Genomic DNA, 22,938 nt, shown 5'->3' on the forward strand with positions numbered 1-22,938 from the left:
AGCGCCACCAGGAGGCCACAACCTCACCTGCCCTGGTGGGGACCTGTGCCCCGGCGAGGGGCACTTTATCTAGTTTCCAATTCCAATTACTTTTACTTCTACGGCCTGCACTCTCAAAGCTAAAATCTTTACTTTTACTCCATTACAATTATTTGAAAACTTATATTATATAGTTACTACCGGTAGTTACTTTGGAGATTAAAATTTTGATTACAAAACATACATGAACCACTTCAGGCCTATACATTTCGGCCATATATCTACAAGCTCACAATGCATCGAAGATTTTGTACACATTTTGAACTTGTGAAATATGGGACATTCTGCAATATGAGTACTACTTTTACTTTGAGTACTTTAAGTACATTATGATGCCGATACTTTTGTGGGTCTACTTTTTCTAGAGTACATTTTTAATCTGGGACTTCTACTTGTACTACATTGCAGTATTTATACGTTTACTTACTGTAAGTAAAACATTTGAGTAGGCCTACTTTTTCCACCACTGTCTGTCAGTTTTGTAAATATTGAACGATGGAAGAGACTGTGACTAAATAAAGTTCTATAGCCTATATTAGATCCTTTGTAACAAAGGTTCTGCATTATTTCCCCCTCAATCTCCCAAACTCTTTGCTCCGCCTCCTCCTCTTGTATCTGCACACTCTGGACAGCTGTGTCAGAATTTGGATGACTGCCATTTTCAGATATGATGCTCAGAGTTTAGGCATGGTCCTCTGGAAAAGTACAAACATGTGCACTGCACACAGACACGCACGTACGCGCACACACACGCACACAGCCACACACGCACATGCACACAGTCACACACGCACATGCACACATGTACATAAATGCACAAATTTGCAGCACAAATTTGCAGCACGATGTAGGTGCACGCAAACACATGGCCTAGTACTGCACTAACTCTTCTTGACCCCCCCCCCCAGCCCCTTACTGAAGCTTGTTCCTGTCATTCTCAGGAGAAAAAACAAGTTTTGACTTTAAAAAAGGGAACGTTCCGTACCTTGTCAGCGGGGTCTGGTGGTGGCGGTCGAATTATGTCCAGCAGGATTCAGGAACATGCACACTCGTTTGTTGCATGATTACATCACACACTCCACAGGTTAGCTTCTGTTTGAACTTTCTCTGTCGGGGTGAATGGAAATGCATGCTGTGATCAATCTGAAGCGCTATGTGGAGCGATTAAATTACCGTGGGTCACGTAATGAACACAGACAGTTTTTTGCACCGCATGTCCTTTGTACTATAACTCTAGCTTCACTGATGAATGGACTTTATGAGAGAGCAGCACCTGTGATGATGAATAATACTGTGTCAACCTATACTGGGTCAGGTTGTCGGCCGTTCCATTGAGACGTACTAGGGTAGGGTCCACCATACCATATTGATTGATTGATTGATTGAAATGTTTATTAACAGTTTGTAGAATTTAGAGTACATTTTAAGCACAAACTCAATACAAAGACTGTCAACTGTGAGTGGACGACCCAATTAAGCATTACACTTGTTTACAACAGGGTCCACATTGTTCAATTCATCAAAACATTTAAAGACATACAAACATTTAGAGACATACAAATAGACATTTCTATGTAGCTAAAGAACAGAACAGAAATTCATCATATGGGAAGCAGAAAAGGGAAAAGATACAATATACAGTGAGGGAAAATGGGGGGGGGGATTCAGATTTACAGAGGCCAGTTTCGAATTGCAGCCATCCGTAGGTGCCCATTGAGAGCGGTTTTGAAGGAGTCAAGGGATTCACATGTCTTAATGACTGTTGGTAGGGCGTTCCACATTTTGGTGGCATAGGAGCGAAAATAATTTAGTCCCTTGTTTGTGCCGAATCTGGGTTGTACACATGGTTTGTTGCAGACCCTGTTCATTTAACCCTTTTAGTTAAAGACCTGGGGCCAATTATACAAATGCCTATATCAGTAGGTACAAAGGGAGTCTACCAACGCGCCGCAAGCCTAAAACGGCTGATCCGGTGCTTCACAGGTGCAAGGACATCAATGTTGCATAAGGAGAAGAGACTGGAGCGGTCTTCATCAGAGTCATGACTCTGATGAAGACCGCAAGGTCGAAACGTTAGTCGTTTGTATACTCAGCACCTAAATAAAAGGCTCTAAATGTCCGTGCTGCTCCAATCTCTTCTCCTTATGCCTATATCAAACTTGCTCTGTCAAGGACCCCCATAATGATTTGTATTTGGCCACGGAGCACGGATCGACAACCATTTGAAAATGTTTTGAGCCAGGGGACCCCAAGGCAAAATCAACATTATTCAAACCTTTTCAAACACCACAACAAAGAGAAAAATCAAAATAAATGTAAAAAAATAGCTGACTGGCCAGGCCCCTGCAGTGAAGTGCAAGTGCGCACAAGGTGTCACTATTTTACGCACGGAAGCCCCCTTCATTTGCTACACTGCATGCTTAGAGAAGACAAAGTACATTATACCCCCAAAATAAAAAATAAACACTTTGCTCTACTGTGCTCCAACAAAGGTGGATGGCTGTCAGTCTCAAGTGTTTTTTTTTTCTATAGGCTCCTGCTGGGTTGATACCTTGGCGGTGGGGAGGGAATATGAGAATGAAGCTAGGCACATATACAGCTCTGTGAATTTCCATTGGGAGTAAAGTATAAGTAACCCTCACCACAATACAAACTTGTATGCTTTGCCCAAAAGGTAGATTGTGATCTACCAGTAGATCATAAAGCCTGTGCAGGTAGACCACATGACATGCCCCTAAAAATATATTATTGTAAAAAACATAAATAATCTGCCACTTGTATTAAGGTGACTTGATTGACATCAAAAAGAGCCTGTTATACATGCAAGAAAACCCTCCCAATTCAAAATGTTCCCTCTGTATTTCCCATTCCAAGTGTGTTAGTGTAACGCCATCGCCACTATTCTAAAGCCCACTCAAGGACATTGTTTAACTATTTTCAGCAATTGGATAACATTTCTTTGGTGGGTAGATCAAGTCAAAAAAGTGTGGGCACCTCTGCTTTACTGTTATTCTTTCTGAAAAAATAAATAAAAATAAATACAGAATAAAGGATAAAAAAAAGGAAAATCGTGAAACCGTGTACACAAATAAGCATTCACTCACAAACACAGCTCATCAGTCACACTCCATACATTACACACACATGCACAACATTCACATGTAAACTCATGTAAACTGGGCAATACATCATCGTGAATAATATAGAGCCAGGAAACTTGAGACCAGTTAAAGATGTTATCAAAGTCTCTACAACTCAACCCAAGGTGATAAATGGCTGTGTGTGTGTGTGTGTGTGTGTGTGTGTGTGTGTGTGTGTGTGTGTGTGTGTGTGTGTGTGTGTGTGTGTGTGTGTGTGTGCGTGCGTGCGTGCGTGCGTGCGTGCGTGCGTGCGTGCGTGCGTGCGTGCGTGCGTGCGTGCGTGCGTGTAAAAGAGGAAGGGCAGTAAAGAGTGAGATTTTATATCTGAAAAGGCTTTTGGCTCATTGGCGATATGGTTGTACTTTGTACTGCAGGCCCCACAAATCACTCTCACTGTGAGCCTGGCATGCAGTCATATTTTAGAGGCAAAGTTCTTGGCTGATGCAAGTACTGTACGGTGCACTCCCTGGCCCTAAATGATTAACCACCTCATTAAAGTTCTGTTTTCTCTCTCTCGGTTATAATATTCTGGGCAACTCTTTAGTTTATGTCTCTTTTTCCCCCTCTCCTTCACTCTGCCAGACTTTTGAGTTTCTCTGTATTGTTTAATGGACGCTGAGTTCTGCCTTGACCTAAACAAATGCGGTTTGGATTCTGTGAGTGTTGCTATTAATACCCAGTCAGTCTTTTGGCAAGAGATAGCTGATACTTAAAGAGAAAGAGAGACAGGAGATGGAATGGAACAGCCTGCCTGTGTGGAGAGATCTCAGGATAAACTGGAATATGAGTCACTAGTTTTATAATGTAGTCTTCTACCAAACCACAGGCCAATAGTTTGACAATAATAAAGCCTTATCTAGTTGTGATAGCAATCTTACATTCCCTGTCTAGGAATGTGTCCACTTTTACGGCTCTGAAAAGATAGTCTCTTGGGCTCATTTTATCACCTTATAAATCTCATTGTCACTCGTCACACACTGACACTGTTTGTTGTTGCATTTTTGATCATTGCTTATCAATCGAGCACATCAATCAAGGTTCATCTGTACTGTTCATAATGAAAATCCAATTGCTGGGAGCATGCAGGTCTCTGAGGTACAACACAAACATTCCAAGTGATTTAGCCTCGGCAAAATTAAATACCTCAAATGATTATTGCACAAGTCTTTCTTTCTTTCTTTCTTTTTTCTTTTGGGTGGACTGCAGGTGCAGGAAAAACATTCCATTATCATGCTATTGCTATTGGAAAGGGAGTCGTGTTCCTTGCTTTCTCAGTATTCTATTCCTGTAGCCTTGCAGACTGCATGAGCCAGATGGAAGGGTGGCGTCTCACCATTCTGTGTTCCAACCCAAACAGCTGCCTGGCCGCGACCAGGGGCCTTCTCGCTAAGACAAAACACAGGCCTTGCTCTGTGCGATACAGTTACAAATGATTTCTCTATTTGATTGGAGTGTCATGTCCTCACACCGCCATATCTCTGTTTCCTGGGGGAGGGCGTCGGGAGTGAAGTGGGGTCTGGACAGTGACTTGAGCCAGCTGACAGTAATGACCCAACCCTCACCCCAAGTGGTCCCACCTCCTCGTGTCTCCTCCCTGTCTTCCTTGTGAGTGATTCATTCAAGAACAGTGCTAGAACAGTGGTTTGTGAGACAAGGTGTATAACCTCATTTCCTAATACAGAGGTAAATTCTATACCTATTTATTTATTTTAAGTTATTGACAAAAAAAAACAACCTTTCAATGAGTCTAAAATGTGTAATATGGAGTTTCAAGTTTAATATAGGAAGGTGCATGGCGCGTGCCTGATCACATTAATATCAAATATCTAAATATTTAATCAAGCAACTTCAGAGTAGACATTAAAATGAACCCAGAATTGTTTTAAAGTGAAATACCCCCTTAACTTTATATTTATACATGCATCTTCAATATGTAAAATAAACCCTGATGCCGATTCCGAGCAGGTGGAGAATCTCCACTGGAGGTCCTGGATGCTGGTGGAGGTGCAAAGAAATGCATGGCGAAAGAGAGTAGACAGGTGGTTACACATGAGTTTGACAGATACAAATGACAGAAGTACATTCATTGGTCCATATACAGTATGAATGAATGATAGACGGAGTGGCCTGCAGGGCCCAAGCGTTCAAAAAATCCCTACCCTACCCTCAAGATCACTTTAATAATATACAATCCTTGATCATACAATGAACTATGCATATATAACTAGTTTAATTAATCTGAAGCAGGTGCCAGTTTGACTCTGGAGGCCTGTAGTTGCTCTGACGTCAGGCAGATTGAAAAGGATATTCTGACATTTAGAACAAAAGCTGCTCTGCTCTGTGGATTAACTAACAACTAAAACTTTGATCGCCTGCCTGACTCTTTAAGGAGACTTTAAAGGAACGCAAGGGGCAAGGAACACTACACCCCAATAGTCTGAGAATGTGTATGTATACACAAATACAAATGTATTATCGACATGAAAGTCCTGTGACCCAAATCTCTGTATCCATCCCAACATCATGTAAGCTAGTTGCTTACGTAATGCAAACAGGGTTTGTATGTGGACACCCCATTAGGCCTACAAATGGGGGGACAAAGGGGGCACGGTGGCACAGTCTGTAGTGCTGTCGCCTCACAGCTAGAAGGTCTTGGGTTCGATTCCCGCTGGGGACGCTGTGGGTGCTGGGGGCGTGCTCCCTCCTCCGCGTCATCAGTGCCCATACCCGAGGCGGGCTTGGCGAAAGGGCCCCTCTGTGTGGAGTTTGCAAAATCGTGGGATAAAAATGATAGAAAATTAAAAGGCTAGACAAAAACAAGATTAATGGATTGCTAAATTAAGTGCTGAGATTAAGAAATAGCTAAATGGTTTGATCACACTTCAACAGCAAAAACAATTGTCACGTGACTTTGAACCAATAGCAATCCTAGAAGTGCAGTTTGTCATAGATAGTTTTGCATTGCTCTAAATGTTACCGCTTATGTTGTTGAGATTTGGGGTTAACTAAATCTGCACTAAACCTTTTGTTCTTTGTTGGTTTGAAAACAGTTATTGTTGGCAAGCGAAATAGTCTGAAATAGGCTTTAGGTTGAAGTGGACAGTGATATCATAATCTCATGATTCCAAACAATAACTACTATTGTGACAGTTCAGTCAGTTCAGTCAGTCTACACTTGCTTACAGTGTGGCCTGTCCATCGATGTTAACGATGATATTGCTACAATTCATGTGTTGGGTGATGGGGTGTATTTCGACCATGCATGGCCACGTAAGCCAATGTGTGAGTCCTGCTCCTGAAGGTGAGTGATTCCAGTGGGGGAAAGTAACTACAGTAAGTACATAAGTACTTAAGTACAATTTTGAGGTATTTGTGCTTTACTTATGAGTATGTCACATTTTCAGTACTTTTACTTCTACTCTACATTTCAGAGGCAAATATTGTACTTTTACTCCAGTACATTTATTTGGCAGCTTTAGTTAGGCCTACTATAGTTACTTTGTAGATTTGGATTATTATTACAAAACCACTTCAGCCCATACATTTTGGCCATTTGAAAATAGCCGTTCTACAAGCTCACAATGCGACGCATTGTGAGCTTGTAGAACGGCTATTTTGAAAAGATTATTATACATTTGAAAACGGGACATTCGGCATAGTGAGTACTTTTTACTCTGGAGTCTGGACTTTACTTGCTTAATGAAAAGACTCCATGAAGAAGAATAAGGCACCATGAACAATTATGGGTGGCTGCAGTCCCAACCTTTACTGTACAAATATTATTTATTTTGTTTTCTAACTATATGATGTTTCAGCATAGTACCTCAATGGAAAGCTTTAGTGCTTTATTGGGTTTCTAATCCTCTTAGTGGACTTTGTATTCAATCAATCAACCAATCAATCAATCAATCAATCAGTCACAGTAGTTGTCAGGGGAAGCCTATACAAAGATAAGACCAAGTTGTACTCTAAACAATACATACCAGGCCTATATGCCATGTCATCTTGAATATGATATTCAGATGATCAGAACATAAGGCAAAAGGTAAAACAAAATAATAACAAAATATGGTATAATTCTACCACAAGTTTGACTCAGAACCCATCTCAGGTGTTTTTGCGCAAGGAGCACTGCTATACTACTGCTGGTCCTAGACACACCGACACCCAGGAGGATCCTGACTCTTATTTGAAGGTGGTGGTTGTTCTTTAATAAATATCATTCGGAGAAGTACATTAGACACACAGGTCATGGTAAAGTAGTTCTGCGTCATATACAGGGAACAATTAAACCATAGTCAAGATAAGAAAGAAGCTGCTTGTGTCCAAGGACCAAGTTGTACCCAAAACAATAGATACCAGGGCTGAGCCACGGCATCTTGACTCTTATAATATTCAGAATGTCACAACATACAGTACTGTATCTTAAGGCAAAGGCAAATAACAATATAAGATGTAACTCTGCCTGCCACAATTCTTCATCAATGTCTAGTAACAACACTGATCATGTCTGCAGTGCTTCGATGCACTAAAGCCCCACGGGATATGGGAAAAGATGTTATTTTACATGGGTTGTTATAGGCAAAGTACAGGAGCATCCATGATAGCACCTTCCCAGCATCTGATAGGAGATAGATACTGTGCCCCTGCTGTTGCCGCATGCAGTCTGCTGCTTTGTCACGTTTATACTTTCTGTATAACTTGAAATGATGTAGGCCTATCCTTCTAATCTTATGCAATGACTTCAGATGCATGACCAGATATTTTGCAGGTAAGGAGGACGTATCCCCCATGTTTTAGCATTTCAGGATTCTATCAAGGAATTTATTCACTGATTAATGAGCATTGCGCCTGTCAGGCTGTCACAGACATGCCAAAAGCAAGTTCAGTCAGGCCAGTTTCTGCTGGCCGTTCATTGGGCCACGGCCTCAGCATAACATTCTCATTCACATGATTCACTTCATCCAATCAAACACTGATTCCATCTTCTTACCGGCTATAATTTAAACTGGATTGTTTGCACTGCTCGTCCTGCTTGCTGCTGCACACTGATACTGCTGCACTGCTATCTGCTTAAAGTTTTGCTGCTCACCCTCCTCCACGCCAGCTATCACCTGTCGTTTTGGATCTGCTGTTTAGGTACGGGGGATTCCGAGGCCCCATGGTTGGAACTGATGCGCTTGATCAGAGTACCTAAACATATCCAATTCATCACCAAACCATAATAAATATATTGCTCATTTTATATTCACTATTTCATCCATTCATGACTTGTCCTGTCCCATTTTAGCTTCTTTCATTTGTAATCTTGGCATTGTTGAAAATGAGGGTATCTCTCAATGATCTCACTGAATCTTATGGGCAGTATCAGCAGTGGTTCTATTTTTTTCAAAAGACTCAGTTGAGGGCGGATTTGTAGGGCTCTGTTGGTCCGTCCACCAGTCGGATCCATGCACAGCCCTGGTGATTCGCACCGGGTGCATGTTTTTGGTCCGACGTACTAACAGTTAGTCCGACACCTACAGTATACCCAAAACCTAAACCCTAAACCTAATCTCACAGGAAGTCACAGGTTATAGTTTTAGTTTAGTTTTAACGTGCTACGCATGTCAGGAGCCACGTCACGGATGAGTTTCCTTTTAACCTGCCTCGCACGTCAGGAGCGACTAATGCCTGTCGGGCTGTTAGTATGTCTAACCAATGTATCATAAATAATAGAGATGGCACTGTATTTCCCCTCCCATCCACTTGCATTGAGTTGCTCACCCAGCGCATACTCCCTTTTCACCCCTTCTGTGAAAAGGGAGTGGTGGGCTCTGTCCATTTGGGCCTAAAACGAACGTGCCGGGCCGAAAGCATGAACGAGCACGGCCGCTGTTGAGTATTGGCTTGCGCGTTCATGCTTCTGATGCTGGCATTCAAAGCAACCAAAGGTATGGCTCCCCCATATCTTACAAGTATGATTGAACCCTACAAACCCTCCCGCGCACTCAGATCAGCCAACGCAGGGAAACTGGAAGTACCCTCACTAAAAACGCCGGGACAACGCTCCACACGTCCCAAACTCTTCTCCCTTCTGGCTCCAAAACTGTGGAATGCACTTCCCATTGCAGTCAGAACTGCAGCATCACTCCCAATCTTCCGCCGTAGCCTGAAAACCCACCTTTTCAGACTCCATCATGGCCCATAGCACTTACCCTAACCCCTTAGATAGCATTTCTGTTGGCTTAGATAGCATTTGACACAGACTTATAGCATGTTATGTAGACAGCACTATAATTGTATTGTATATAGTTATAGCACGCCATAGTACATATGTATAGCATAGTAGTAAATATGTATAGTTTATATGTATAGTGTATGTATAGTTTCATTATATAGATATTCCACTGTTACTTTCTTAGCTTACGCATGTTTCATGATATTGATAAATGCTTTTATGTGATGTATTCCCATGCTTTTGTTCTTGCTTAAATGTAAGTCGCTCTGGATTAAGAGCGTCTGCTAAATGCCTAAATTGTAAATTCTTTAGGCCCAGTGCCGCTCGCGCTGCAGTAGCCTATACCTACGATCGGCCAGTATGTCCATTTGGCTTCAATGCTTCCTCTCAGTGTCTGGGGCTTGGTATGCACCCTAATCACAGGTCCTTCCATGTCAGCTTGGCGGACATGATGGATTCCAGCCATTTTTAGAGCAGGTTTGCTGCCAGGAGGTCTTGAAATGGTTCTTTAGTTGGAACAAAGGTGTTTAGTGACAGTTTGGTGATTACAATTAGAGCAGAGAGTACGAGAGTAACACAATGACTATCCTCCATATAACATAACATGAACAGTAGACGTCCCAGAATGACATGGACATGCATGCAGATGCACGGACACACGCACACACGCGCACACACACACACACACACACACACACACACACACACACACGAAAAGTGAAAAGTCAGGGTGACCCACACTGCAATGTCAAGTGACTAGACACAGTTGTGTTTACTCAATAGAGCTGTGTGGGGTTTTGTAGGGTCACAATGTACTGGGTTTGAAGCCAAAGATTTGTGGGCATTTTAACCATCTTCAACATATCAAAACACACCCAAACACTTTGTGAAAGTGTGTTTTGATGCCAACTTTTAGCTCACCAGTTCATTTTCATGCAGGCCTATACTGCAAAATATGTTTACGACTGACTGAGACGATTTACCCTGTGGTGACAGTGGTGGTTGTGGTGTCTTACATAGTATAATATATACTGTGTGTGTGTGTGTGTGTGTGTGTGTGTGTGTGTGTGTGTGTGTGTGTGTGTGTGTGTGTGTGTGTGTGTGTGTGTGTGTGTGTGTGTGTGTGTGTGTGTGTGTGTGAGAGAGAGAGAGAGATGGGTGAAGTACAGCAAGATTTGTGAGCTGATGTTGTGACAGGAAAGGGACGACCAATGCTGTCAATCACAGTACATATATCTACTCTATACTATAATACTGTATATACAAACAGAGCACATAACTTTAAATTGGAAAATAATGTTGCTATTTTTGAGGGCCGCTATCCCCTCCTATGTCCCGCTTTGTGTGCTTGTACCACGGAAATGATTTGATTGGCTGAGCACGGAATGTGATCTATGATGATGTATGATGATATGAGCGCCCCTCACTTTACACAAGTGTGATTTGTAAAGGTCTGGTGATGATATTCTTTCTTTATTTGTCTTTTTTTCTGACCTCAATTGCACCCAAAAAACATTTAGGCCTATATACTGTATTGTACCTGTGTTATTTTTAAATTACAATGTTACACAGCTGTTCATACATTTCTTTATATCTTGCTTGCTTTGATAATTTAATTCCATTTCCAACAAAGCCCTTCTGAATTGAATGAGAGAGAGAGAGAGAGAGAGAGAGAGTCATGTTCCACAACATCTGGGATGCTTAACTATTTCCCAACTATAGGGTCAGTCGAATTTTTATGTAACAGCCATGCTTCTCCAGTGTTTTGAAAACACTGTGTGTGTGTGTGTGTGTGTGTGTGTGTGTGTGTGTGTGTGTGTGTGTGTGTGTGTGTGTGTGTGTGTGTGTGTGTGTGTGTGTGTGTGTGAGACGTGTGTGTGTGTGTGTGTGTGTGTGTGTGTGTGTGTGTGTGTAGCCTGCTGCATGTGTTTGTATGGATAACCCATTTCAGTGGGGGTGCATCAATCTGTCTGCATTGTGGATTGCATAACTCTGATACTATAACCTATGAAAACAAACAAATGGGTCTGTGGAACCGGAGTTCTGGAGCTCGTGGTGCAAGAGAGCCTTCTTCTTTGACGTCTCCTGACCTGAAAAGTCTTACATTCACAATAGCAGCAGGGACGTGCACACATAGACATCAAAGGGGGCTTGAGCCCCTGCCCCTTTACCCGTCTGTAAAACAACTGCCCTCTCCATACCACAAATGCAGCATTTACTATGGTGAAATAAATGCTGCCTTCCTCCCCTTTCCATGTCATACCGGAAGGCAGCATTCAGGAGAATTGCTTCCCCCCCCTCCCCCCCCCCAAAGTCTCCTGAACTTGAACACAATCACGTCCCTGAATAGCAGTTCCACCAATAATTCAGTAGCCTAGAAAGATATGAGGAGGACGGAGCTATAGTGTTCTCAGTCCACAGAGAGGACTGTGAACTCATGTGAACTTTTATCAGATATAGGTCTGTCTGTGTGTGTGTGTGTGTGTGTGTGTGTGTGTGTGTGTGTGTGTGTGTGTGTGTGTGTGTGTGTGTGTGTGTGTGTGTGTGTGTGTGTGTGTGTGTGCAGCTTACTGGTGTGATCATTTTCTCCTCCATACCTCAATTGCATTGCCCGTATACCCTCAAATTATAGCCTAACTTCAAGAAATGTAAAGGAGAAATAAACATATTTTCATGCCACACTGCACTCAATTGCACCAAATGTAAAAACTGCTACAAATGATTATTACATCATTTTGGTTATGTAATAATATTCATGGTTCGTTTTTTATTTATATTTTTAGCGTTCATTTTCATAAAACTGTTGCATATACTAAAAGATAGCTTCAGCACCTGATAATGGATTATATTTTGCAAATGACATCAGCTGGTTTTCTGGTTCCACTGCAATATCGGCCATTCATTTTTCCTACACATACATAGAGACTTACAATTATTTTAAGCCTATCAAGTCATCCAGGTTCTGGCTTAAATAATTTATATAAATATTTTGGTAAATCTCTATGGGAGAAATGAATGTTTTAGTGGAACCAGAAAACCACACCCACTGCTATGGCCGTAGGACAACAACAAACATAGTTGTAACCCATGGTTTTTTTTATTCGTCTAGTTACCGGTATGTTAAAATTGATGAATGTACTTATTACAGATTATAGTTTTCTGTACTGCCTCTTTGCTACTCGCCCCCAACACATGGCACTCAGTTTACACATCAATCAGTCAAACAACTGAAATTAGAGGCTAGTGGGGTCCGGAGACTACCCAGGTTCCCAGGATACCAGCTATATATGATAGGATAGGAACCAAGTAATGGTTTATGGACCCTTTCAAATGGAACCAAAGTTATAACAAAAACATCGCATGGATCCACCTGGGACGTATCCATTCCTCAGTGATGTATCCCAAGGTCATTGGGGTTTCGGGTCTGTCGAACATCATACCCCTCACTCAGGTGACCCAGCCGGGGTGATCAAGTCCCGACTTACGTCCCAGTAGCTACCCTCGATCAGTCCCATTAGGGAAAGACCAAGGCCACACAATCCGTTTGCTCCGTAACTACTCTGCCAGGACTGGGAGAACCAGATTCTGGCACGTGGAAGGACTATAGGCTCTGTGGGTTGACTCCTGTCCGGGCCCCTCCTACGTCTCACCAGGTCCACTCCTGCTCTCACCAGGCCCAGGACCTGTGTATTGCACCAGACTCCCAGCACCAGGCACTTCATTCAGGAGTGGTGGATTATAATGGCCCTCCTAAAGGCCTCACCAAAGGTTTTTGGGCTTCCTCCTCACGGAGGACACAGGCTGGGGCGCTAACCCATACTGCTCACCCAGTTGCCGTATACATTCCGGCTGTCACCCGTCTCTCCGGTGGTCACCAGACTATACCTGGTTGTCACCAGAGTAATATAGTAAGAGTGACTCCCATTGTATGGAATGCGGAATGCTCAGTCTATCTCAATGGGATAGTTCCAGCCATAGGAGTAATGTTTGGAACTATAGCCCATAGGCACCCGCTTTGCGGTGAGATCAAAGCGTGTCGCTACTCTCCTACTCTACACTCTGGTTGTCACATATCTATATTCCTATTTGTCACTATAAATAGACATATCGTCACCATTGACACCATTGGCAGAGTGCGCAAGGTGGTTTATCCGGCACTTTGATGCGTATGCCGTGGTACATTTCGAGAGTTTAAAGGGATTAATGGTAATGCATACATGTATGTAATCTGAAACCTACCTTTATTACATCACCATCGAAAGCCGGTCATATCCCGTCATTAATACATATCTTCATTGATACATATCTTCATTACAAAATCATACCACGGCATACGCATAAAACAACCCAAGTGACCACAATATACTACTTTTCAACTTACAACTTACATATACATACAACTTTCATAAACATACATACGTTACCTGTTAGCTAAGCAATATTGAAACATTTCGTAATTACGTCACCATTGATGGCCAGTTATAACCCGACTTTAGTATTTAATTCCAATGTTTTACAGAGAGTACAGAAAACGAAAACGAGTGCAAGTAGGCACTCGACAGAGTGCAGTTATAGTTAATTTCAATGTTTTACAGAGAGGCTGAGATTTGAAAGTTCGTAGCGGTCAACAGTGCAGTTCTAGTTACTTGCGCAAACAGAGCGTGCAAGTAATGTTTTTCAGGTGCTACGATGCGTATGTCCCTTAGCAGCGTATATGAGCGTGATGTTTCAGTGTCGGGTGGACTAAAGGTAATGCCCCTATGTATACATGTATGTAATCCGACACCACTGCCATAACAGGCATAAGTAATCATTACGTCATATACTGGCACGGGACATACGGAAGCAGACTCAATGCCAGGGTATAATTGGTTTACGATGGTGACGTAATGATGATATGTTTCAGTGTCGGGTGGATTAAAGGGACATATGCATCAAACCACCCGAGTAACCACAGTATACCACTAATCAACTCACAAATTACACATACATATATACATAGACATATGAGCATATGACGTAATGAAGATATGGGTATAATTGGTTATCGATGGTGACGATTACGTTTCAGTGTCGGGTGGACTAAAGGTAATGCCCCTATGTATACATGTATGAAGTAATCATTACGTCATATATTTCAAAATACTACTTTTTTTCCTCCAAAAGCAAGGTACGTAGCAAATAGCTAAACCTAATAATTCAATATTGCAAACGTTTTTTCACAGAGAGGCTGAGATTTGAAAGTTTGTAGCGGTCTACAGTACTTGCACGCTCTGCTTGCACACCAGTAGGCAAATGGCCTACTCTACCAACTCTCCATCATTTAGCTGGGTAGCACCTAGAACCCCCTCAAGGACCACTGGTGGTCCCCGGACCACCACTGGTGACATGTGACATGACAACCACTGCTTTATAACATTTGGGCTTGGCTTGCACTTAAAGGGTTAAAGTGGGGTTCCCTGCGTAGACGACGCTAACGGGGCGGGGCGGAGGGGAGTTTTCCTCTGTTGAGTGTGTGCGCGTCGAGCGTGTGTGTGCGTGTGTTTGCACACGCAAGGGGAGTCAGCTGGCGAAAGTGGATGAGTGGGCAGTGTGACAGTGTGCGCGTGTGGCGTCTGGCGTGCCGTGCACACACACACACACACACACACACACACACCGCTCGGGGACGCCGTGAGGAGAAAACACAACAGAGTTTGCAAACAGTTCTCCTCGGGTCTTGTCTGTCGCCTTTTCTTTCAGCGTCTCTCTGCCTCCAGTCCTGCTGCTGCTGTCCGCGACGCACGGGTGAGTGAGTGCGTTTTTTCCCCTCTTTTAAGTCTTTTCCCTCCTGCCTCCTCATTCCTCAGCGTTTTAATTTTGTGCACATTTAGTTTTTAGAAAGTGGCATCATGATACATTTCATACATACATGACCGATAGCGGGTGAAACTTAAGCGAAAACGTCCCGATTCGCTGCCAGTCCAGTCCAGTCCAGGAATGACACGAAGACGAGCAGAGGGAGTGAAGAAGGAACGACGCGGAGTTGCTGTGGTGGTGGGTGAAGGGGGGGTCCTATATAGACTTAACACTCCCTGTTAACTTAAGCCTCATTTATACTTGCGTGCCGGTGTCGTGCTCAGTAAATTGCAGATATAGGCCTATACATACACAAGCTCAACAGCAAAGTAGGCCTATATCTGTTATTTACTGCATGCAACACCTGAACACCAGCATACAACCAAGTATGTGGATTTAAAAGTACTGTGTACTGTGTAGCATATATCTTCACCACACTATCCATTGTTTTTAACGAGTAGCGAGTATGTAATTTGTATATGTTACAGTTGTTGTATTAGCTCCACCACTACAGCTGCCTGCATTTACATCGGAGAGCCTATACTGCATTTAGGCAGGGCAGACTGGCAGAGGACCTCTCAGTGTCATAAAGGTCCATTAGCAGTTACATTACATTACATAATGATGTGTAGGGTAATCTCTGCACCCTAGTACATTTCCTTTCTTCCTCCTGTCTAGGAGGAGGATACAGGTCTGGTTAGTTTCCAGGCAACATTTATAGGTCCATTTATGGGGTAGGCTATAGAATGTCAAGTTATAGCCTACTGTTCTCTGTGTATAATGGTAAATTACGATATGGATACCAGTGAAGTTATGATTATATATTCCTCTGCATTTGATTAGGAGGGGAGCCTGTCAGCCACCAAGCATAGTTTCTCCCTGACTATACCTTTTTGTCTTTGGTCTCTCTCCATGTGTCAGCTGACATAATTTAGCCAGAGACAGGTCGGCTGCAAAGAGCTGAGAGAAAGAGCTGTTCGTACATGGCAGGCTATACTGTACAAAGAGGGAAGGAGGTAGGCTTGCTTGGGGGTGTGGTAGTATACCCTCTCGCAAATGTAAAAAACACTCACTGGTGACTTTATTAAATTGTTCCCTGCCCTATCGTATTCCCTGCATCTCTCCCCATAATTTATGACCAGTAAAGCCGAATTACTGTAATTCTCGGCAAATGTCAAGTGTGGCTTTACTACATTCAACCCGGCAGCACGAGCCGAGAAGAGGGAGAGACAAGTGGGGAGTGGAGACAAATAAGAGGAGGGAAAGAGACTGATATTTCTACATTAACATCTGATATCTCTTATGTAATCCAGTGATCCACACAATGGAATGATACTTGCTGAGAAAGAACATCCAGCGAGACCAATTAATTCACTAGACAGTGAGATGGTTTATTTAGACTGAGACTGCTGGGGAAAGTGAAAGATGTTGGGACAGAGAATTAACCACATTAACCCTATATACTTAGTTGACCCCGTGACCCGTGTTCCCCAGGGCTATAGCTTGAGCAACTGAATAGAACAATCTGATGAATTGAAAATGGTGGACCCTATAAACAAGTGTAATGCTTTATGTTTATGGTGTAACAGTGCACACGCAGCCAACAGTAACAGATTTTGTATTGAGTTGTGCTTTCGTTTGAAATGTACCCATTCTGCAAGAATCTGCACACTGTTAATAAACACTTCAATCAATCAACAGGGTGCCAATTCTCCATTGAACTCCATGTTCTATTCAGTCGCCCTATTACTTTGAATGGTCTGCTCATGTACTACTGTAGGTTGCCCCCCCCCCCCCCCCCCCCCCCCCACACACACACACACACACACACACACACCAAATCTCTTCTGCGAAAATAGCCTGATCTGCAGTCTCAAAACGTGTTGTTGTGAGCTTGCAGTCAGATTGGCTACTCAGAATACACAAATCATCCAACCAATCACAGGCAACAGGCATTCTGATTGGCCAGTATGAGATGATGCATGATGATGTATGATGATAAGAAGCCTGGGCAGCATTCCATTTCGGGTTTATGATCTGGTCGGGAGTGGATGGTAACTTTCGTCATGTTGTAGTCAATGATGTGTAGTCATCTAACAGGAAGGAATCAGTACTGTGAAGGTTTCCTGCCTGATGACTACAAAACAAGACATGACGTAAATTACCATCCGCTCCAGACCGGTTCACATGGTGATTTTGGAACACGGTTTGGCTCATCCCCTTTCTTACAGTGTGTTTTAACAGCGGGCGACAGCCAGACAAATTTTCCGGAAGTGCATTATGTGTCAATGCAATGGGACCAGGCAACTACTGGCGATAGCAAGCGAACAGGCGTTGGAGGAACGTCGTCCGAAAAGATGAAAATAATTATCTTTTGGGCGATAGTCGGCAATTAGGTGATAGCCAATGAAATTAATTTGTCGCTCGCTGTTCTCCCGCTGTTAAAACGCAATGTAGGTCCAGTCCTTCCCGGTTGCTAATGTGTTAATTCCTACTAATAAAAACACCACATATTTGGGGCAGTGCTGACAGATTAGAGAGTGAGACAAGCGTCAAAGAGAGACTAGAGAGAGTCAGACAAGTAGAGAGACATGTGGGTTATAGGAGAGTGTAATGGTGGTAATTGTCACCTGACCCTGCCCACCATCCACCTCCCTCTGTTCCTTATCAGAGGCACAGCAACTCCTTTCTAGCGCTGACCCAGAGCCATACCCCCTTTTTGAAACTAGCTCCTTGCCACTCGCCCTACACACTTCCATTTGGTTTGAGCATAGATATATAAATAATCGAGATGGCACTGGATGGGAGGGGAATCCTGGTTCAGTCTCTATTATTTATATATCTATACTCAAACCGAGTGGAAGTGTGTAGGGCGAGTGGCGAGGAGCTAGTTTCAAAAGTAAGACAGAGTTACGACAACTCTGTTCACTTCATGGGGCCAGTCCAATGGCCCCATGAAGTTTACGGAATGCATTGGAGTCTATAGGCTTTACAGTGACAAACGAGTTTCATGTGACCGGGCTGTTTTCTGCCCCCTCAATGTTGTAACTCTGTCTTACTCTATGGCTCGGCTCTTACCTGCACAACACCCAATCGGCATAGGGTGTATGGACCTGTGTCACATGCTGAGAAGGAAGAGACTGGGGGGGGGAGGGGCAGGCACATACTAGACTCTCTGTTATAGCTTCTATCTCTGTGTCTGTCTCTCGGTTCTGTTATTTATGTCAGCGGGGGATATAGATTCAATCTACAGACCACAGAGCCAGACACACATACACACACACACACACTACACACACATTTTGCCTTTATCACTGCCTCGATATATCAACATCTATATCTCAGATATAGTATCTCTATATGAAATAAGGTTTGGAGCTCAAGACCTGGTGTGCGAACTTCATCTCGTATTCTCCTCTCACATGAACTAATCAGTACCTCATTAGGGATGGGCGATATGAAATTAATTTCTTGTTATGGTCGATAACCATTATATACTGATGTCGATACGATCTCATTCTGTATTCATATATATTTTATTTTTTATTATAGTTACAATTTGTCCATTCTGAAAAAGGCATATAAACACTGAATTTGAAAAAGCAATGCCACTTTATTCCAAAACTATGGATGCACTATTATTGAAATGTTGGCCCATAATATGATATCCCAACATAAACGGCTTGAAAGTAGTATTTCTATTTAAAAATCACACTTGTGTGAAGTGAGGGGTGCTCTTATCATCATACATCATCAGTCACACACAACTTGTTGAACCTTTTGAAAGCTTCCCCAGAAAACACTGATCACACCATCATCTCAAAAAGCCTTTTCAGGCTTAAAATAAAAATCACACCTGTGTGAACTGAGTGGTGCAACTCCCCTCTCCCCTGTTTCTCTTTCTCTATCTCTCTCTCTCTCTCTCTCTCTCTCTCTCAGCACTAGCAACAGTGCAACACTATGGCCCATTTATCAATTGAGTGTAAAATCTGCCCCAAATTCCAGTGTATGTTTTGTAGTACACTCACGTCGCCACGGCATTTATAAAGTGATCGCAAACAGCTGATCCTTCCTTAATTTCATAACTAGCAGTGATAAATGTGAGGCTGAAATCAATCTGGCACGCCCTATGAAATCAAGCCTCGCCCTCGGTTTTGCGACATGCACAACTGCAATACGACCGAACAACGCATTGGAAACCATGGTTACCATGGTTACACGATGAAAAAAACTAATAAAGTTTCCCCCTGCTGCCCGCCTTACCCCCCACCCCCCCCCTCATACACACACACACAACTTGCAAGCCCAACTCGTGTGTTGTATCTTAAATAACTAAAGAACGAACACCTGCAACACCCTGTCTGTTTCTCCTCTCGCCTCGCTTGTCTGGCTGTCATGTCCACACACGCACGCACAATCGCACATACCGTACTTGCAAGCAACTGTCTGTCACTGTGTGTTGTTAGTTGTATATACAATTATTAAAGTCTTTATTAATTTAATATACAACAAGATTAGTGAACGAAAACCTGAACCTGTGATTCTGTGAAGCATTAATTAAATAACATTACTCACGTCATTGGAATGAGTTTGGACGCACACAGCCTGTGACAAATGTTTTGCAATTAGATGCATCTCCTCCTCCTGTTCTGTCTGTCTTTGTCACTGTGGTGACCATGCACGTTTATGAGTATATGACAGTCTGTATTAGACTGCCTCCCTGCCTAAACCTTATGTGGTACTGGTGGTGGGCTGGCTGGGTTAGCCTACCTATATAGATGCGGATGCGGTCCCCACTTGCGCTGGCTCTGCAGTCACATTTATTGGCATTCGAGCGCATCAGGTTTATCCTTAATTAAAAGGACAAGACGTAACGCGAGAAAGACATGACTGTAGATTGCAGTAGCCATACCCGTTGGTTGGTAGACTTGCTGCATAGCCTCGGTCCCAGGCTTACTTATCTGCGAAAAGAAAAGCTATATAGGGGGGGTCGGGGAGGCTACCGGTATGCGCTCATGCAAAACACTGTTTAAATGGCTTAAGCATGACTTGCAACATTGTTTTTAATTGCACGATTTTAATTGCTTGCATACTTGGAAATATCCTACCAATTTCATATGACATGCCTTTACAAAATATTTTTTTTTCACATGTATTATTAGTTTTATACATTTTAGGAGTGAAAACATATGTTTAGATGCCTGTGACAGCATGTCAGCAGTTCAGACAATGCTGTTCCGCTTGTGTACGACAGAAAAACAGGTGAGGACAAAGCCTACGACAGTTCCCGACCTGACGTGGTTTTTGTCCTGGCATACGTTCAAGTTCAAGGTTTTGCGGAAATGGTAAATGCCGAAAATTGTGGTAATTCCGGCGTGCACCCACATTTTGGCATACGCCGAGTTGATAAATGAGGGCCTATCTCTCTCTTTCTCTGTTTCTGGCACAACAGTGCCACTTTTGCCCCTACTGGTACTCATAGTCACATAGTCACACAAGTTAACACACACACATAGTCACATAGCTTAACACGGACATTGCTGTTCTTTGGAGTGGTTGCACCACTCAAAAATCAACATACTGTAAGTTATAAATTATCGGATGAAACCGATATCAGTTCGTTACCGACATTGCATTTTAATGCCAACATCGGCCATACCGATATATTGATCAATAATTCTCCTTATGAGCATATAAGGGACACAGACGAATACAACAGGCATTCTAACAAAGGGTATTGCATAATTGGGTGGGGCATGTATTTCCAACTTCCCTCGTTCTCAACTTGAATTGTTCTTGAGTAGGCCGGCGTACAGTCTACTGAGTCTAGTCACGTAGAGTGAGGTGTGCTTTCTTGTGTTGGAAATCAACAGACACTGGAATGGAATGAGACTGCTATAGCTATACATGTACAGAGATAAGACGTGTGTGTGTGTGTGTGTGTGTGTGTGTGTGTGTGTGTGTGTGTGTGTGTGTGTGTGTGTGTGTGTGTGTGTGTGTGTGTGTGTGTGTGTGTGTGTGTGTGTGTGTGTGTGTGTGTGTGTGTGTGTGTGTGTGTGCTGTCCATGTCGCGCCATGCAAATTTGAAATGGTAGAAGTCTGGAACGATGCAAGTTGGGGATGTGTACTCCACTAGGTGATGCGATGCAATACCCCTTGTACATGTTGTCAGTGTACTTGCTGTACCCATTGTTAAGATTACCCAGTGTGGTATCCGTTACCTCACTACTACTAATAATGTTGGATATTACAATCAATCGGTTGTGCTGTTCTTCAGGACCTATTTCAAGGTGGCTCCGCGCCATTTTGGGAAGTAGCTAGAAGTAGCTAGCGTCGAGCGTTACTATTTGATAAGACGGAGAACTCCATTTATGCAGCTCAGGGTGTTAACCCATGGTTGTATTGTAATGTTTAATCACAAACATTGACACATTTTGTTTGAACCTGCTGAGAAGTGTTAAACCACATTTAATGAAGGGAAGACCTCCGCACACTCGACTTACTATTATTACAACAGGTGCGTTGGTGACAAAGCAGCAGACTGCAGACATGTAGAGAGGGAGGGAGACCTGCACACTTTCACTTGCTGGTTCAAGAGCTTTTTATTTAATGTCAAATGCAACGTTTCGGTCTTTCAACCTTGCCTGAGGAGGCCAAAAGACCGAAACGTTGCATTTGACATTAAATAAAAAGCTCTTGAACCAGCAAGTGACAGTGTGCGGGTCTCCCTCCCTCTCTACAAACCACATTTAAAAAAATAAGAATAAGAATAACAGACTAGCATGAATAGAAAGTAAAACCTATTTTCAAAGCCAAACTTATTTTCAAACTATTTGTAATTTTATTTTCTTCAAAAGGTGGTTATCATTCATTCGTGGCACTATGTAGCTATGGTTTTATTTTGCAGGTTTCAAAGCAAAATGTTGTAGTCGGGTAAAGAGTGTACCACTGTAGTAGATGATGCAACACAGTTCACTGGACATGTTTGACTCCTATTTCAATTCAGAACTAGACAAAGTGCCAATCGGCACAGGTCTCCACCAGGGCAGGTCAGGTTGTGGCCTCATGGTGGCGCTATAACAGGCTGTTGAGGAAGATTTGGGCCGGAGGTTCGTGTTGGAGGGATGCAGGTACAATGTTTTTCCATGTGTGCATACATAAGTTGTATACAGATCGATGCAGTTATAGCTAAAAACAGGAATTGGCCTGTTATAGCGCCACCGTGAGGCTGATTTGGATGAAAAAATGGTGGCATGTCGTCCTCGGCCTAGTGGGAATATGCGTGCACAGTTTCATCGCAATCGGACGCTGCGTTGAGGAGTTGTGGCGATTTGTACAAAGCGGGCTACTCCTGAAAAGTGTAGGAGCCAATCGTGGCCAACCAGGATGGAATATGAGAAATAAAAAAAACCTGTCTTGATCACATGACTATGGAGATCATGTGTACCGATTTGCGTGAAATTTTGATAAAATCTGAAGGAGTAATAATACATATGTCGGCCTCCTGGTGGCGCTATAAAGAGCAGATGTGAAAAATTCCAGACAAAGGTTTTTCCTTGGCCTCTAGGGAGTTGGCATACAAAGTTATCCACAGATCCGTGCAGTTAGAGGTAAAAACACTTTTCGGCCAGTTATAGCGCCACCTTGAGGCTGAGTTGAAATTGTTCATGTGGCATTTCGTCCTCGGCCTAGTGGGAATGT

At 42.9% G+C, this 22,938-nt stretch overlaps 2 protein-coding genes across 3 annotated transcripts in view; one reads left to right on the forward strand and one right to left on the reverse strand.

Moving 5' to 3' along the window:
• skic2 (SKI2 subunit of superkiller complex) overlaps positions 1-1,044 on the reverse strand; it is a 42,753-nt gene extending 41,709 nt beyond the window's left edge. Inside the window, exon 1 of the mRNA XM_083774343.1 lies at positions 1,025-1,044. The gene's annotated coding sequence lies outside the window, so the exon portion shown is untranslated. The remainder of the gene's footprint in view (positions 1-1,024) is intronic.
• LOC310865323 (growth factor receptor-bound protein 10-like) overlaps positions 1-22,938 on the forward strand; it is a 92,264-nt gene that overhangs the window by 7,010 nt on the left and 62,316 nt on the right. Inside the window, exon 1 of one of the 2 annotated variants that reach the window (XM_083774360.1) lies at positions 14,962-15,186. The exons of the other annotated variant lie outside the window; for it this stretch is intronic. The gene's annotated coding sequence lies outside the window, so the exon portion shown is untranslated. Of the gene's footprint in view, positions 1-14,961; positions 15,187-22,938 lie in introns of those variants that run through there. 2 annotated transcript variants of the gene reach the window in all.

Source organism: Protomyctophum parallelum, assembly GCF_964188405.1.
Source record: "Protomyctophum parallelum genome assembly, chromosome: 1".
Taxonomy (NCBI): domain Eukaryota; kingdom Metazoa; phylum Chordata; class Actinopteri; order Myctophiformes; family Myctophidae; genus Protomyctophum; species Protomyctophum parallelum.